At 34.2% G+C, this 18,176-nt stretch overlaps 1 protein-coding gene across 43 annotated transcripts in view; it reads right to left on the bottom strand.

The window, feature by feature from the left end:
• Positions 1-18,176, bottom strand: part of PTPRD (protein tyrosine phosphatase receptor type D) — a 2,277,302-nt gene that overhangs the window by 1,666,900 nt on the left and 592,226 nt on the right. For all 43 annotated transcript variants that reach the window (XM_045069786.1, XM_045069815.1, XM_045069785.1 and 40 more), the window contains one exon: positions 1,705-1,776. The gene's annotated coding sequence lies outside the window, so the exon portion shown is untranslated. The remainder of the gene's footprint in view (positions 1-1,704; positions 1,777-18,176) is intronic.

Genomic DNA, 18,176 nt, shown 5'->3' with positions numbered 1-18,176 from the left:
TATCATACAGTGACAATAATGGTGTGACTCTATTTCTCGCAAGATATCAACTGGACAAGGTATCTTTGGAGGTATTCCGTATGACATGAAGTATCCTTTCTTCCTATTTATTTGGCTCTTTGATTCTCTGTAATAGCCCCTCTGAATTATTTCATTCCTTGACCTTTCCAGAAGAGAAATATTTAGATAAGATCATTGGCTATAACTCTATGCCACTTCAAACCCTTGATCCAGACAATCCTATCTACAGCATCCCCATGCATACACACATTTGTGTCCATAAATGTATAAACACACTCACCGACTTGCAGTATACACAATTTCTATCCAATCTAATGCTTAAAATGAGGTTGGTTAGAGCCTTTGAGTACCCAGTACAGCTTCTGAGAGTATTTGGAAATAGAAGAAAGCAGAGGATTTCTAGAATAAGGGTTCCCAAAGCTCCACTAGAATATATTTAAAGACCATATACACAGAGAGTATATATACATTTTCACCTATTTTAAAATTTCTTTTGTGAGCATTTCATATTTTTATTATTATTTGACGATCTAATAATGATAGTGATGAATGAATGTAATTTATAAATAATGTCCATATACCATAGTATATATTTAACATTTTTAACTAATGGACTTAACTTGATCTTGATCAAAAATTTGAAGATCATAGCTTCAAAGCATGTGAGGCCATGAGAAATACTTTAAAAACTGTAGGTTAGAAAAATTTGGAAAATTTCAAAGTAATTAATTGTGACCTAAATATAACACATAAATACAAATCTAAGGATAACATATAAAATATAATACGATATTTTAAGGCATGAATGTGTGTGTTTAAGACAGAGAAAGAAAAAGCTTAACTGGTTAGTTGAGGGAAGAGTTGTTCAAAAACATGAAACCAGGATACATTAATGTCACTTATATAGAGTAAAATAATAATAAATTGAAACCAAAAAAGCATGTATTTGGTTTTATGGAATAAACTACATAAGAATTATTTAAATTTAAAATTGAATTTCAACCTCCAAAATAAATATTCTGTATTATGAAAATTGACAGAGTTTATTAACCTTTTAAATTTTGTTTAGAATTTATCTTTTACTTGACTGCAGGCTCAGACTTATTCATGGATGCTCATTCAACTAACGTTTATAAGCCATGGTGTCAATTAATAAAATGTCTTTTTAAAAATTATCTATAGGGGCACCCGAGTGGCTCAGTCAGTTAAGCATCTGTCTTTGGCTCAGGTTATGATCTCTAGTCCTGGAATCCAGCCTGGTGCTGGGATTGCTGATCAGTGGGGAATCTGTTTCTCCTTCTACCTCTGCCCCTCCCCCCACCTCCCTCTAGCTTGTACTTATTCAGACTCTCTCTCTTCTTCTTGAAGAAAGAAATATAACATTTAAGAAAATAAAACATAAATAAAAATTATCTCTATGTAATACCACCACCATTTCAGAATTTCAAAAAAGACTACTAGTTTGCATTCTCCACATAGTTTCAATTTTACAACAATAGTTTTTGGTAGTACTCCTATTAGTAGATTAATTAAAACAAAACAAAATCCTGATGTTACAAATTTTCTTTGAAAAAAAGTCTTTCTCTACTTAGCCAAGCAATGATGTTAACTTGTCTTTAATCTTCCTTGTTTTGTATTACAATCAAGCCTTTCAAAAGAGCAATTAGAATGAGTGAGACTTACCAATATATAGCCTTTCTCTACAAAATGATTAATGGCTGGAGGATGAAAAGTGTCAAACCCCTCAGGATTTCCCTGAAAGAAAAAAATAAAGGGAGAAACACATTTTGAATTCACATTTTTTGGTAGCTGTTTGATGCTGATGACATAAATCTAAGTCACCTGATGAGGAAAAAAAGGAACATAATAAGAGACCCCTTAAAGATTAATGAAACTGACCAGTTAATGCTAAGAAATAATACCATCAGAAAGGTTTCCTTGATATAAAATATTATGACCCATTACATTTAAAGAATGAATATAATTTTAAAATTTTTCTTTGATATAAAAATTTATGCTATAGGTTGTTAACTTGATTAGCCAAAATTCCATTTTCTTTCTTTAAATGCATTTTACTTTATTAAAACCTTTTTTTATATGATCTCTAAATCTGTTTTTTTCTTGTGTTGCATAAGAAAATGAACCACTTACAATTTTCTTTTAATTCAGATATGTTTTCTCATAGATTCAGAAAACACCATCTATCAAATTATGTTTATTAGCTACAGAACTCTTGACTGTTGTACTCTAGAACAGTTAACAGCTTTCAAATTAATAGCACGGCACTAAACATAAAATATTTGAGGCCATAACTATAATAAACAGTGTGTATCAAAAACCTTTAATATATCAGGATAGAAAATATGCAAGTCAATAGTTGACTATTGACCCAGAGAAGTGAAGCTCAAAGAAAAGTCAGATATAATTCAATGTTTCAGTTAAAGTTACACATTTAGCAACATAAATTGAACTGGTTAACAAAGGTCAGGTAGTTCCATCAACTGCTTAATGATTACTGGACCATTTGCTCCTGAGGTCCAAAGAAAAATAAGCAAAATTTCTACCATTTACTGACCACAAAGAATTGGACAATTAAGGATCATCATGACTTCTCACATCTAATCCAAATGCTCCCTTCTATACACATACAAGCTTTTTGCATTTCCTTCTTCTTAGAATGTCCCCCTTACTACCTATTCAAATATTATTAATTCTTTCTAAACCAAACTCTAAACTAAGCTAATTTCTTTTGCATTCAGAAGCTCATTTTAATATTAATACATACTGCATCATATGTTTTCCACATATGTGTCTTCTTTGCTCAACTAAATGTTTAGTTCATAAGAACAGAAATCATGCTCTATACTTCTGTGTGTATTCAGAAAGTCAGAATCTAGTAGAATTCTAACTGCTTAGTAGGAAAAACATGTATCTGTTTTGATTATTTACTTAATTGATGAGGCTTGATACAATATCACTGAAATGATTACTGTCAAAAATTCCATTGAGTGACCAAGAAATGACTTTTTTTTTTTTAAAGATTTTATTTATTTATTTGACAGAGAGAAATCACAAGTAGATGGAGAGGCAGGCAGAGAGAGAGGGAAGCAGGCTCCCTGCTGAGCAGAGAGCCCGATGCTGGACTCGATCCCAGGACCCTGAGATCATGACCTGAGCTGAAGGCAGCGGCTTAACCCACTGAGCCACCCAGGCGCCCAAGAAATGACTTGATTTTGAAGGGGAGGAACTGCCAGTCTGTCTTATTTGACAAACAGTTCTTGTTTAGGACTAAAGAAAACCATATCACAACTATTTTATTTCTGACATGCCTTTAATGGATAATGTTAAATTGTTACAAGGTAATGCTATAACCTTTGGCTAAACTTGCAAAATAACATTGAGTAGTAATTATGTGCTAGATGGTATATATATATATATATATATATATATATATATATATATGTGTGTGTGTGTGTGTATACATAGATATAAATATAGATATAATGCTGATCATTTCTTTTCATAATTAAATGCAAACTAAACTACTGTTAATTTCTTTTCTTTTCAGATGAGGAACCTGAAACAGAAATATTTTGAGTTATTTCCCCAACATCTACTAATCATAAAAGGTAAAGATGGGATTTAAATGCAGGCAGTCTGACTCAAAGCCTTTCATTCTAACTCCAATAATATGCTACCTGTGTTTACAAATCACATATGTTAGATAAAGGGGAGGAAAATTTTAGAAGAAAGGAATAAGAAAGATAGTTTATATATTGTCAAAATGTGAAACTGACATTTTTTAAAAAGCCAGCAAAAAAAAAAAAAAAAAAAAAAAAAAAAAAAAAAAAAAAAAAAAAAAAAAAAAAAAAAGCCAGCAACAATTCCTAAACAATTCAACTCTTCACACTCCTAACCCAATGTATCCCAGGCAGAATTAGAATCAATGTTTTCATGTACATGAGCCGAATGGTTATAAAACTTTTATGTAGATATAGGAATATATTTCGAAGTTTAGAAAAAATGAACTTTCTTAGATATTTCATGGGTACTCAACATTATCAAACATCTTTTATGTTAGAATTTAAATTGTGCAATTTAATTTTAAGTAAGATTTAAAATAGCTTTTAATTTGATCTGTATTTTTACTGCTCTGTTCTTGAACATCTTAAGCATTTTTATATTACCATTAACAAATACATCATGTGTAAGAACTGAGTATAATTTTGAACTTTTAGTGGTACAAAGGTCACATTTCCCTAAAGGAGCCCTTTTCCCTAAAGTATGCACATTTCATAGAATAAAGCAATATTTAATAATAGTGGTGTTCAAAATTATGCATGAGGATACTCTTACCCTTTCTTTTTAGAAGCTTATTCATACGTTAATATGTCTTATAAAAAAACGATTGTTCTGGGATTTATAGTATGCAGTTAACTTTGAGGTAGATATCTTGGACAGAATCCCCCCTGTTTAAAGGTTAGGAAAAATGCATCTCAAGCATGTTGAATCACTGCCCAATGTTAGTCAAGTTATTCCTAGAAGAGTTTGGGTTTTTCCTCTGTTCTTTGAAATTGGGTTTCATGTTGTTCCTTTTTGTTGTGTTTCTTTGTGCTGTATTGTTATCATTTTCTAATACTTCATATTTTGCTTTTAGTTTTTACAGAAAAATTGAATAACAGACTCATACACACACACACACACACAAGATCAAGTATGTTATTTAAAAATATGCAATTTGTGTTTAAACCATGATTTACACAAGATCTGCCATTATAAATTTAGAAGATCATTAACCATTCCTCATATGAACTAATCATTTTAAAAAGTTCCATGAATATCAATGTTACAAATTCAATCCTATTCCATGGTCACTAATTTTAAATCTTAGAACTCTAATGCTGACTTTAAAATATGGTGTAGACAGGACTGCCTGGGTGGCTCAGTCAGTAAAGCAGCCAACTCTTGGTTTCAGCTCAGATCAGGATCTCAGGGTTGGGAGATGGAGCCCCGTGTAAGGATCCATGCTCAGTGGGAAGTCTGCTTGGAATTCTCTTACTTCTCTATCCCTCTTCTGCCTCTCTCTCAAATAAAAATAAAAATGTTTTTTAAAATGTTATAAACATTGATGTTATAAACATCAATAACAAGAGAACCATAATATGGTGAAAGGTGAAAATTTATAAAGTATGCCTTCTCTATCATGAAATAAATTATAGAAAAGAGGGAATGTCTGAGGGTTATAAAGGTATACAATAATAGGAAAATATTTTAAAAATATGTACTTCCTTTGAAAGTTCTTCAGTGTTTAGTAATAATTCTGTGAACATATTAAAGATAATAAAATATATGTGTAATGAAAAGATAAATATAATATAATGCTTCTGTAACAGATTATAAAATATAATCATGAAGGCAATTGGCCACAATTCAGATAAAACTAAAACTAACTCTATACCTCACTGAAATTCTTTCTTATAATTATTTCATATTATTCAACCTCTACTTTTTCCTCTAGATCATTTCTTCAGCATAACTATTAGTTCCTGCCTCTGACTCTTCCCCAAGTCTCCTTCAGTCTCCTCCCTCTTCCTCCTTCCCTTTCTGAGTTGGCCTCAGTTAGACATCTTCGTGTACCCTCTAACCAAAACCCTTATCACCACAGCCTTCCTGCATTCTCACTCTTTCTAATTGAAAATTCTAAACTAACCCAACAGTTCTTTTCCTCCATTCTAGACCTTCTTTTTCCCAACCCTGACAATCTGAATTCCTTATTAATGAAATTCCTAAGTAATGACTTCTATATTAATAATAAAAACCCACTTTGTCTGAAACGTTGGGTTGGAAAAGTATTAGTAAATAAATAGCAGTAAAATGACATGCTTCTTTCTGATGCTTAACTAGAGTATTGCCAAAGAATCAGAAAGCCTACATCCTCATTTGTCTGTATTTAAAAGGTAGGAGGAGCAGGGCGCCTGGGTGGTTCAGTAGGTTAAGCCTCTGCCTTTGGCTCGGATCATGGTCTCAGGGTTCTGGGATCGAGCCCCACATCAGGCTCTCTGCTCAGTGGGAGCTTGCTTCTCCCTCTCTCTCCGCCTGCCTCTCTGCCTGCTTGTGATCTCTCGCTCTCTGTCAACTAAATAAATAAAATCTTAAAAAAAAAAAAAAAAAGAAAGAAAAGAAAAGAAGGTAGGAGGAGGGACACCTGGGTGGCTCAGTTGGCTTAGGACCTGCCTCTGGTTTAGGTCATGATCCCAGGGTCCTGAGATCAAGCTCTACATGGGGCTCCCTGCAGCTTCCCTGCTGTGCTCTCTCTCTGTCAAACAAATATGTCAAATCTTTTTGAAAATAAAATAATAAAAAAAAAAACGCTGAAATGATCAATGGTAAAACATTCCATCCCACAACTTAGATGGAAATCATCTCCTCTTACCTTTTATTTGTCTGTTTGTTTATTTGTTTTTAAGATTTTATTTATTTAGTTGACAGACAGAGATCACAAGTAGGCAGAAAGGAAAGCGGAGAGAGAGGCGGAAGCAGGCTCCCCGCTGAGCAGAGAGCCCAATTCGGGGCTCGATGTCAGGACCCTGAGATCATGACCTGAGCCAAAGGCAGAGACTTAAGCCACTGAGCCACCCAGGTGCCTCTGTTTGTTTGTTTTTTAAGATTTATTTATTTATTTGAGAAAGAGAGCAAGCGCAGTTGGGAGGGGGAGGGGAAGAGGGAGGGAGAAACTCATACAGACTTCCTGCTGAGCACAGAGCCCAACTCAGGACTCAATCTCATGACCCACAGATCACTACCCAAGCTGAAACCAAGAGTTGAACACTTAACAAAAGACTGTGCCATCTAGTTACCCACCCCTTTTTTAAAGATTTATTTACTTATTTGCAAGAGAGAGTGATGTCTTCAGATTCTTGATAGCATGCAGGTCTAAAATAAGCTATAGTGTTGATATTCATCACTGGCAGCTGACAACACACCCACTGCCACCCACATTGCAGATCTTCCAAATAATATCCAGAAATAGATATTTTAAATCATACTAATTTACTAATTCCCCTGTTAAGAGCCAGGGCAGGTTAGAGCCAACAGCATGTACACATTAGTGACATCTCTGGTTTTTTTCTTTCTTTCTTTCTTTCTTTTTTAAGATTTTATTTATTCATTTCACAGACAGAGATTACACGTAGGCAGAGAGGCAGGCAGAGAGAGAGAGGAGGAAGCAGGCTCCCTGCTGAGCAGAGAGCCCGATGCGGGGCTCCATCTCAGGACCCTGGGATCATGACCTGAATTAAAGGCAGAGGCTTTAACCCACTGAGCCATCCAGGCGCCCTACATCTGTGTTTTCTAAGACAAATCTGCATCCATTTCCTTGACATGTGAGACTCACAAATGGTAGCTTACTGTCAACTAGATTGTGACCACAGTGTTACTACCATGCTTAATTCACTGATGTTTCTGACTGATAAGTGTGGCTAACAATTCTAAGGTTCATTTCCTGTTGAACACCAGTGTTATCACCATTTAAGCATCAAAGAAGATGATATCCCACCATCAAATGTGAGTTAACCATATAGATATTGAATAGCGCCAGACGATACTTAATATATGTTTAAGAAATGTAACCAGGATTCCATGAATGGCACAAGTATTTTTTTGAAATAGGAAATTGATGCATTCACTTTATATTTAGTGGATCTTTTAATTAAGACTAGTTTCCCATGAGAACAGACAATAACATTTGAAAGAACAATGATCTTTGTGCTGGAAAGTGTGCCAATTATCTTTGTGTAGGGGCACCTGGGTGGCTCAGTTTGTTAAGTCTCTGCCTTTGGCCTAGGTCACAGGGTCCTGGAATTGAACCCTACATCAGGCTTTCTCCTTGTCAGGGAGCCTGCCTCCCACTTTCTCTGCCTACTTGTGATCTCTCTCTCTGTCTAATAAATAAATAAATCTTTAAAAAAAAAAAAGATTTTGTTTAAAAAAATTGTATTTTGTTAAACTGTAACTGTAATAGCTACAAAATAATTACACAGAAAAGAACTCTAAAGACAGCTCCAATATTTTAAAAGAAAAAGAAAGCAATCAAATGAGATACTTGTAAGCTTCATATTCTATATAGCTATAACTTTTCTCCATTCTTCTCTTCTCAGTCATGCCCTGTCAAGAAAATTGGTTTACCTTTACTAATTCTACTTCCAAATGTTCTCTTCATACGTTAAAGATTTCCTTAGAGATTCCTGGATTCCTGGCACCTACTACTACATCTGGAGTGGACAATTCTAATACAGATTTAACTTTCAGTTCTTTAACCTGGGTCATTTAGCATTTGGTTCTGCCTACTACTGTTAGTAGTCCATTACCATCTTAATACTTCTCTCCTGACTTCTATGACATTGTTTTCCCCCCAGTTTTCTTCCTATCACTCTGATTATTCCTCCTTAATATGTGCTACATCAGATATTTCCTCAAAAATACTTCATCTTTGACACTTTGCCTTTCTTAATCTATACCATCTCTTATAATGACTTCATACAAAGCCATGTTTCAAATATAGCCTATTACTGATAAATCCAAATGTATAGCCACCAAAGATGTGTATCAAAATTACTATCAGACATCTATACACAGATGTGCCAAAAGCATTCCCAATTCAACGTGTGAAAATCTTAATCACTTTTATACCATTCTTCTGCTCCTGCATTCTCTGTCTCAGTGAACAATAACAATAGGTAACATTTGTTCTATGGCTGACACTAGTAATATCTTATTTAAGCACTCTACAAATGTAAAAGAAAGATATTAATATCACCATTTTGAAAATTAAACTGATACACAAAGAAACAAAGTTACTTACATCAATTCATGCAACTGATAAATACTGGAGCTGGAATCTGAACAGACTGTCTACACACTTAACCATTATACCCTGAAAGATATACGCTCATTTGCACAAGTCAGACCAAAAACAACTGAGATTTTACTTTCATTCATTAGTCTTCTCTCAGTTTACTGACTATGGGTAAAAAAATAAAATAAAATAAAATAAAATAAAAAATATTTATTGTACCTATTTCTTCCTCAACATTTCTATCACTCTGATTTTAGTTGAGATCTTCACTTCTCATCTGGGTAATTTTAATAATTATGGCTTTTCATATCAGTCCTTACACTAACAATAAACTTTAATCTCTGGCCTTGATTCCCAACACTTTGCTCTATTGTTGTTTAATATCAGTCTAGTAACTGGGAAAGAAAGAAAGAGAAAGAAAGAAAGAAAGAAAACTGAAAAAAGATGACCCAAATACCACTGTGATATCCAATAATCAAAAGACATATGTGTAGATTTGATGGGCACAAACCATTCCCAATTCCATAGGTCAGTTTCCTATGATAAGGGATACAATTTCTAATCATCAGAAATAGGGTTAATTATATAAAAAAGGAAAATCTATAAAAATTGTGAATAAAAAAAATGACCCCTCTATTTGTACTTTGGCAATTTAAAGTTCTCATTTGCATCAACATAAAATAAAAACAAAGACTGATTTTTCTCTCATGTAAAGTCCAAGATGATCAATTTGTCCATGTCCCCATGACTAATTATTTTCATGGTATGGCAAATTAAACCTATAAGATAGAAGCGTCCATATGAGTTTTGACTACCAAAATGTAAAATTTGCAAGTCTCTAGCATCTGTTTATGTTTATACAGAAAAGAAATAGAAAAATCGAGAAGAATTTTCTGGGAAGCTAGATTATGCTCATGAATTCAGGAACATATTATTTCAATTTCCATCTAAAATAACTTTTCCTCATATTAAAAAATACATGAACTAAATCCCTTAATTAAAATGTCATTTCTATCTGTGTTCTAAGAAATTCACTAAATTTCTATGGCTCTCAGTTTTCTTATCTGGGGAAAAAAAAAGTGTCGGGTAGGGAGCATTTTATTTTATTAATTTTAAGATCTTTCTCTGCTCAGCATTCCATTTGGGTTGATTTTTCAAACTGGGTAAAATTGCTTTTATATCATCATGTGAATTAATGCAGAGAACAGAATCTAAACAATTGACAAAACAATATTATATCTGGAGAACAAAGTATTTAAAATCTGAACTTGATAATTTGAATTATTTTAATTTTGAAAGAAAAGAAATCCAGAAGTTTTAATGTTATTCTCCTAAATTACCCTTTAGTTAAAATGTATGGATTCAGAATCACAAAATTGTACACATTGTTTTCAAGAATGAATGGCTTTGTTTCAAAGTGAAGATATATTTATAATAGAAAAAGTGAAAGACAGAAACAACCTCAGTGTGTGGTAAAACCCTATTCGGAAAAATAAGCTCAAAATAGAAAAAGAAGTGAGATGAACAAGCATTTTTGTTTCAAAGGATCAATAACAATGAATGTACTGATGGAAAGTTTCTAACCAGAGAGCTCAAAAGTACTCCTATTTTGATGCAAGTCTGAAGCCATTGAATTAAGAGCACTCACACATTTTTTGTTTGTTTGCTTGTTTGTTTGTTTTGCATGCTGAATGTAGCTTTGAAAAAATAGCCATCCAGCACTTAACAATTGGTCAAAACATGTAAGGTACATCTAATAGGGAGTCCTAAAAGCACATGTGCTTTCTACCAAAGCACACACTGAGAATTCCAATCAAACAGGCAGCCAAGTCATTACAACTTAATTGCCAATACCCTGAATGTGGGATGCAATCACTGCTGACCCGCCCTTGTTTTCCCCAAATAAAAATTACTGATCCTTTCATTTTAGCAGACTGCCTAGGCTGTTGGGAAATCCAGCAGCAGGTTCTTTATCAACCAGAGGTACAAATTGGTTTTTTCTGGCTTATTTATGGGGCTGATACAGTTAACTTCTTTCAGAATCAGTGGCAAAGATGGCTTAAACATTTTCTTCCCTAGGGAAGAAAGATTCTGTCAAAATGAAATTAAAAACAAAATAAGATCATGAAAAAAAAATGAGGGAAATAATTTAACAAAAAGGTATTAAATGCAAAATTAAATTGAGCACTGAAAAACCTTACTGTTAAAGGCATTTAAACAAATTGAAATGTACTCTTCCATCTCAGTTTCACACAAAGTGCAATATAGACTATTTTAAAATTAGATAATCTGCTTAAAAGCTATTACTGTAAACTCCACCTTCTTGCTAACCAAATTTACTGTAATGTGGGTGAGATTGTTTTTCTTTTACAATTTCTATCTGTTGTTTTGAAGAGAGTGATAAATATAAAAATGTTTTTCACTTTGTTAAATGCATTTTATGTTTTTTAAAATAAGAATGCAAAATATATAGTACTTCCATAAAAATGCATGCTTTCTTTTATATATATATATATATATATATATATATATTTAAACAAATTTCAAAAACACATTATGCTACTATTGAAAGAAAGTGACTTTTAAAGTAACTGTTGAAACAATATTTTATTTTTTTCATGCCCACACACCAAAAATTGTGGATTGAGAAATATATGGTTATATCCTGAGACAGTTTGACATTATGTGAAAGAAGGAGACAATCATTGAACAGTTTAAATTTTAACTTTGTACTGGAAATAGAACAAGAATATGAAAATCAATGATTTTGAATTCTAGGAAAGTCAGTCTTCTTTTTTTTTCGAAGTTTTTATTTTAATTCCAGTTAGTTAACATACAGTTTTATACTAATTTCAAGTATACAATATAGTGATTCAACAATCCCATACATCACTTGGCACTCATCATAAGTGCCCCCCTTAATCCCCATTAGGTATTTAACCCATCCCACTCCCACCTCCACTCTGGTAACCATTAGTTTGTTTTCTATAATTAAGAGTCTGTTTCTTGATTTTACTTTTTCTCTCTTTCTTCCTTTCTGTTTTGTTCATCAAATTCTACATGTGAGTGAAATCATATAGTATGTGTCTCTCTCGGATTTATTTTGCTTAGCCTTACACTCATTAGCTCCATACATGTTGTTGCAAATGGCAACATCTCATGGCTGAATAATATTCCACATTGGATGGAGACTTGTGCTTCTTCCATTTCTTGGCTATTGTGAATATTGTGCAGCTATAAACATAACAGGGCATGTGTCCCTTTGAATTGGTGTTTTGTATTCCTTTGTATTCTTTGGGTAAAAACCTAGCAGTGTGATTGCTGAATCATAGGGTAGTCCTATTTTTAACTTTCTGAGGAGACTCCATACTGTTTTCCACAGTTTCCATTCCACCAGCTTCCATTCCCACCAACAGTGTGAGAGGGTTCCTCTTTCCCCACATCTTCATCAACACCTGTCATTTCTTGTATTGTTAAAATCAAAATGTTGATCTTAACCATTCTTAAAGGTGTGAGGTGATAACTAAGTGTAGTTTTGACTTGCATTTGCCTCATGTAAATGATGATGAACACCCCCTCATGGGTCTGTTGGCCATCCATTCAGGTGTTTTCTTTGGAGAAATGTCTGTTTATGTCTTCTGCCCGGGTTTAATCAGTTTATGTGGTTTGGGGGTGGAGGTATTGAGTTGTATCACTTCTTTATATATTTTTTGGGGGGGGATACTAACCCTTAATCAGATATGTCATTAATAAATATATTCTCTCATTCAGTAAGTTTCATTTGATTTTTGTGGTGCAGAAGCTTTTTCTTTTGATGTAGTCCCAGTAGTCCATTTTTTGCTTTTGCTTCCCTTGCCTTGAAAGACATATCTAGAAAAAAGTTGCTATGGCTGATGTCAAAGAAGTTATTGCCTGTGTTTTTGTCTAAGACTTTAATGGTTTCCGGTCTGACATTTAAATCTTTAATCCATTATGAATTTATTTTGTGCATGGCATAAGAAATAGTAAGTGGCCCAGTTTTATTTTTTTGCATGTTGCTGTCCAATTTTCTGAACATTTGTTGAAGAGACCATTTTTTGCCATTGGATATTCTTTCCTGCTTGGTTGAAGATGAATTGGCCATATAGTTGTGGGTTTATTTCTGGTTTTTCTATTATGTTCTGTTGACCTATGTGCTTAAATTTGTGCAATACCATACTGTTTTAACTATTATAGCTTTGTAGTATAACTTGAAATCCAGAATTGTGTTGCCTCCAGTTTTGCTTTTTTTTTTTTTTGCTTTGACTATCCAAGGTCTTTTGTGGTTCCATAGAAATTTTAGAATTGTTTGTTCTAACTCTTTGAAAAATGTTATTGGTATTTTGATGCAGATTGCATTTAGTATGTAGATTGCTCTGGATTTAGACATTTTAACAGTATTTGTTCTTCCAATCCCTGAGCATGGAATATCTTCCTATTTCTTTGGTCATCTTCAATTTTTTTTCATCAGTGTTTTATAGTTTTCAAAATGCAGGTTTTTCTCCTCTTTAGTTAGGTTTATTCCTAGGCATCTTATTATTGTTGGTGCAATTGTAAATAGGATTGTTTTCTTAATTTTCTTTTTCCACTGTTTCATTATTGGTGTAGAGAAATGCAAAGATTTCAGTACATTGATTTTGTGTCCTGCAAATTTACTGAATTTATTCTCCAGTTTTAGCAGCATTTACATGAAGTCTTTTGCGTTCTCTATATGTAGTACCATGTCATTTGCAAACTTGTGAAAGTTTTACTGCTTTTTTACTGATATGGATATCTTTTATTTCTTTTTGTCATCTGATCGCTGTAGCTATCCAGTATTAGCTATTCAGGCTACTCTATGTTGAATAAAAGTGGTGAGAATGGACATCCTTGTCTTGTTCCTGACTTTAGGAGAATAGTTCTTAGTTTTTCTCCATTGAAGATGATGTTAGCTGTGGGATTTTTATCTATGGCCTTTATTATGTTGAGATATGTTCCCTCTAACTCTGCCTTGGTAAGGGATTTATCATGAATGGGTATTGTACTTTGTCAAATGCTTTTTCTGCATCTATTGAAATGGCCATAGATTCTTATCCTTTCTCTTATGAAGTGATGTATCATGTTCATTGCTTTGTGGATATAAAATTACTCTTACAACCCAGGAATAAATCGCACTTAATCATGGTGAATGATTTTTTTAATGTATTGTTGAATTCATTTTGCCAGTATTAAGGATTTTTGCATCTATGTTCATAAGGGATATTGGCCTGTATTTCTCTTCTTTAGTGGTATCTTTATCCAGTTTTGATATCAGGATAATGTTGGCCTTCATAGAATGAATTAAGTTTCCTTCCTTTTCTACTTTTTGGAATAGTTTGAGAAGGGTAGGTATTAACTCTTCTTTACAGGTTTGGTAGAATTCCTATGGGAAGATATCTGGTCCTGGACTCTTGTTTTGGGAGTTTTCTTAATGACTGATTCAGTTTTTTTACTGGTTATGGATCTGTTCAAATTTCCTATTTCCTATTTCTTCCTTTTTCAGTTTTGGTAGCCCATATATTTCTAGGAATTAATCCATTTCTTCTTGGCTGTCCAATTTGTTAGCATACAATTTTTCACAATATCCTGTTATAACTGTTTTTATTTCTGTAGTGTTGATTGTTATTTTTTCAATTCTTATTTGTGATTTTATTTATATGAGTTCTTTCCTTTTTTCCCCCTTTTTTGATATCTCTGGTGAGAGATTTATCAATTTTGTTGATCTTTTTATTTTTTTCAAATCACCAGCTCCTGGTTTCATTAATGTGTTCTGTTTTCTTTTTTTTTCTTTTTTTCTTTTTTTTTTAGTGGTTTCTATATTATTTATTTCTGCTCTAATCTTTATTATTTTCTTCCTTCTGCTGGTTTTAGGTTTTGTTTATTGTTCTTTTTCTGGTTCCTTTAGTTGTAAGGTTAGGTTATGATTTTTTTCTTCTTGAAGGAAGCCTGTACTGCTATACAGTTCCCTCTTAGAACCACTTTTGCTTCATCCAAAAGATTTTGGACCATTATGTTTTCATTTTCATTTGTTTCCATGTACCTTTTTAATTTCTTGTTTTATTTCTTGGTTGACCCATTCATTGCTTAGTAGCATGTTGTTTAACTACTGGATACTTATGGTCTTTCCAGATTTTTTCTTGTAGTTAACTTCTAGTTTTATAGTTGTGGTCAGAAAAGACGCATGTTATGACTTCAATCTTCTTGAATTTGTTGATGTTTCTTTTATTGGCTAATATGTGATTTATTCTGGAGAATGTTCCATGTGCACTTGAAAAAAGTGTATCCTGCTGTTAAAGGATGGAATGTTCTGAATATGTATGTTGTATCCATCTGTTCTAAGATGCCAATCACAATAATTGTTTCCTTGTTAATGCCCTGTTTAGATGATCTGTCCATTGATGTAAGTGGGGTGTTAAAGTTCCCTACTATCATTGTATTATTATCAATTAGTTACTTTATGTTTGTTAGTAACTGTTTTATGTATTTGGGTGCTCCTAGTTTGGGTCCATAAACACTTGCAATTGCTATATCTTCTTGTTGGATTGTCCCCTTTATTGTTAAATAATGTCCTCCTGAATATAGTCTTTGTTTTAAAGTCCATTTTGTCCAATATATGTATTGCTACTCTGGCTTTTTTTGGCATGATAGATGTTTCTCCATCCCCACCCTTTCAATTTGTATATGTCTTTAGGTCTAAAATGAATCTCTTACACACAGCATACAGATGGTTCTTGTTTCCTTATCCATTCTGTTACCCTATGTCTTTTGATTGGAGCATTTAGTCCATTTACATTCAAGGTAGTTACTAATAGATATGCATTTATCGCCATTTTATTAATTTGTTTTATAGTTATTTCTGAGGATTTTCTCTAGTCTTTATTATCTTTCATGTTTTGCTACTTTTCTTTGGTGATATATTTGGGTTATTTTTTCTTTTTTTTTTTTTTTTTCATTATCTATTACTAGTTTTTTATAAATTTCCCATCCCCTTTTCTCTCTCATCTTCTTCTGGGACTCCTATAATACATAGGTTATTATGTTTGATATTTATTTTATTATGTTTGAGTTCCCTAAATCTATTCTCATTTTGCATAATTATTTTATCCTCTCTTTTGTCAGCTTGATTACTGTCCATTTTTCTGTCTTTGAGTTCACTAATTTATTCCTCTGTTTCTTCAAGCCTGCTGTTCCTTCCATCAAGTATATTTCACATTTCATTTCTTGAGACCTTTATCTCTACAATGTTATTCCTTATTTGTATAATTAAGGATCTCACTCATGTCTTCCACTCTTATTTCAAGTCCAGTGAGTATCTTTATGATCATTGTCTTAATTTCTCTACCAGGTTTTGTTTAGAACTCTGGATGTGGACTTGCCCTGTCCTTTCATAGGGATAAATTCCTCTGACTCTTCATTTTTTCTGTCTCTCTGTGTCTCTTTCTCTGTTAAGAAATTCAGCTATATATTCCATTCTTGAAAGAAGTGACTTCCTGAAGAGGAGGTCCTGGAGTGCCCTGCAATCCAGTGTTCTCTTTTAACCAAAATCTGGCATTTCAGGAGTGTATCCTACGTGTGTTGCTTACTGCCTGCTGTCATGTCAGTCACTTTTCCTTGCAGTCTTTCACCCTGACTCTGCCTACTGTGGGCTATGCTTGCTCTTTGTGGACACTTAGCAGGACCCAGGCAGGCCAGATCTGAGGATGCATGCCCACAAAGTAACTTGGGAATGGTGTGATGGTTTAGCAGAGTTTGCACTCAGCCAGCAGTCTTATGCTAGATCCCATGAAGTGCTACAGTGGCTGGGGCCTGGGGCAGCTGAGGGCTCAAGGCTTGGCATGGCTGGGCCCAGTATGCTATGGTTGCTGGGGGTGCATGGCTGGGTGCACCATGACAATTGGACACCCAACTGCTAGGCGCCATATGAGGTGGTGGCTGTGCACAGCACAGTGGCTGGGCATGATGTGTGCACTAAGAAAATTAGCCCTGAGCCCAGATCCAAGACTATTAGGCTTGGACTGGGGAGTCCTCAGGAGAACTTGTGGACATGATATACTACTACCAGGTTAAGTAGCAGTGTCTGTGTAGTGATGACTCTCATGGGTGGCTCTGTTTATGCTGAGAGGTGAAGGGAGGAAAATGGCACCCGCCAGCTCCTTTGTTTTCAAAGTCCCCCAACATGCTTCAGAATCAGTCTGAACAGATCTGTCCCCTATTTGCCCTCAGTGTTGTTTTTTTACATGCCTCTGCACAGGTTGTTATCTCTTTAAGAACTGTGACCCACCTATCACTTGCTCTCAGGACTTGCCCAGTGCTGAGTCAACAGACTTTTAAAGCTCCAGGCTGTAAGTCCCACTAGTTTTAAAAATTCAGGGAATTCATGCCCTCTGGTTTTTAAAGCCAAGTGTTTTGAGAATTAGTCCTCCCTAACTGAAATTCCTGGATCCATGGCCTCTTTCTCTGCCCTCTCCTTGGACATAACTCCCTCCCTCCTGTGAGCAGCCTCTCTCTGCCTTTCTGACCTTCCTAAACTTTCAGATGCACCTTCTTCTCTATATGCAGTTGTGGAGTTTGTTCTGCCAGTCTTCAGACTGCTCTCTGGTTTATTGGCTTGGATGTAGATGAAATCTAGTTAAAAACATGGGACGCAAAGAACTCAGAGTCCTCCTACTCTGCCATCTTTCCGTACTCCCTAGGAAAGTCAGGCTTATAAGAAACAGATTTCTAGGGGTGCAGAGCTGGCTCAGTCTGCAAAGCATGTGACTCCTGATCTTAGGGTTATGAGTTCAAACCCCACAATGGGCACAAAGCTTACTTAAGAAAAATAAATAGTGTAACCCATTCACTTGCAGTCATTTTTTAGGGGGAGAAAGAATGATTAAAAAATATATTTCTAGGGGCACCTGGGTGGCTCAGTGGGTTAAACCTCTGCCTATGGTTTGGGTCATGACCTCAGGGTCCTGATATCAAGCCCCACATCAGGGTCTCTGCTCAGTGACGAGTCTGCTTCCCCCTCTCTCTCTGCCTGCCTATGTGTAATCTCTCTCTCTCTCTCTGTGTCAAATAAATAAATAAATAAATAATATTTTATATATATGTGTGTATATATATATACACAATTATATCTCTAGATCTTATCTATAAAAATAATTTTCTAATAGGTCCATACCCTGCTTTTTTAAGAACTTAAAATAAAACAGGCCTGTGAAAAAAACACATTATATTTTGGAACAATTATTTCAAGCACATTATTTAATGCTGTCTAAAA

This window comes from Mustela putorius, unplaced genomic scaffold (genome assembly GCF_011764305.1).
Source record: "Mustela putorius furo isolate JIRA1106 unplaced genomic scaffold, ASM1176430v1.1 tig00003944_pilon_pilon_pilon, whole genome shotgun sequence".
Classification (NCBI taxonomy): Eukaryota; Metazoa; Chordata; class Mammalia; order Carnivora; family Mustelidae; genus Mustela; species Mustela putorius.
This window is presented reverse-complemented; position numbering and strand designations above follow the sequence as displayed.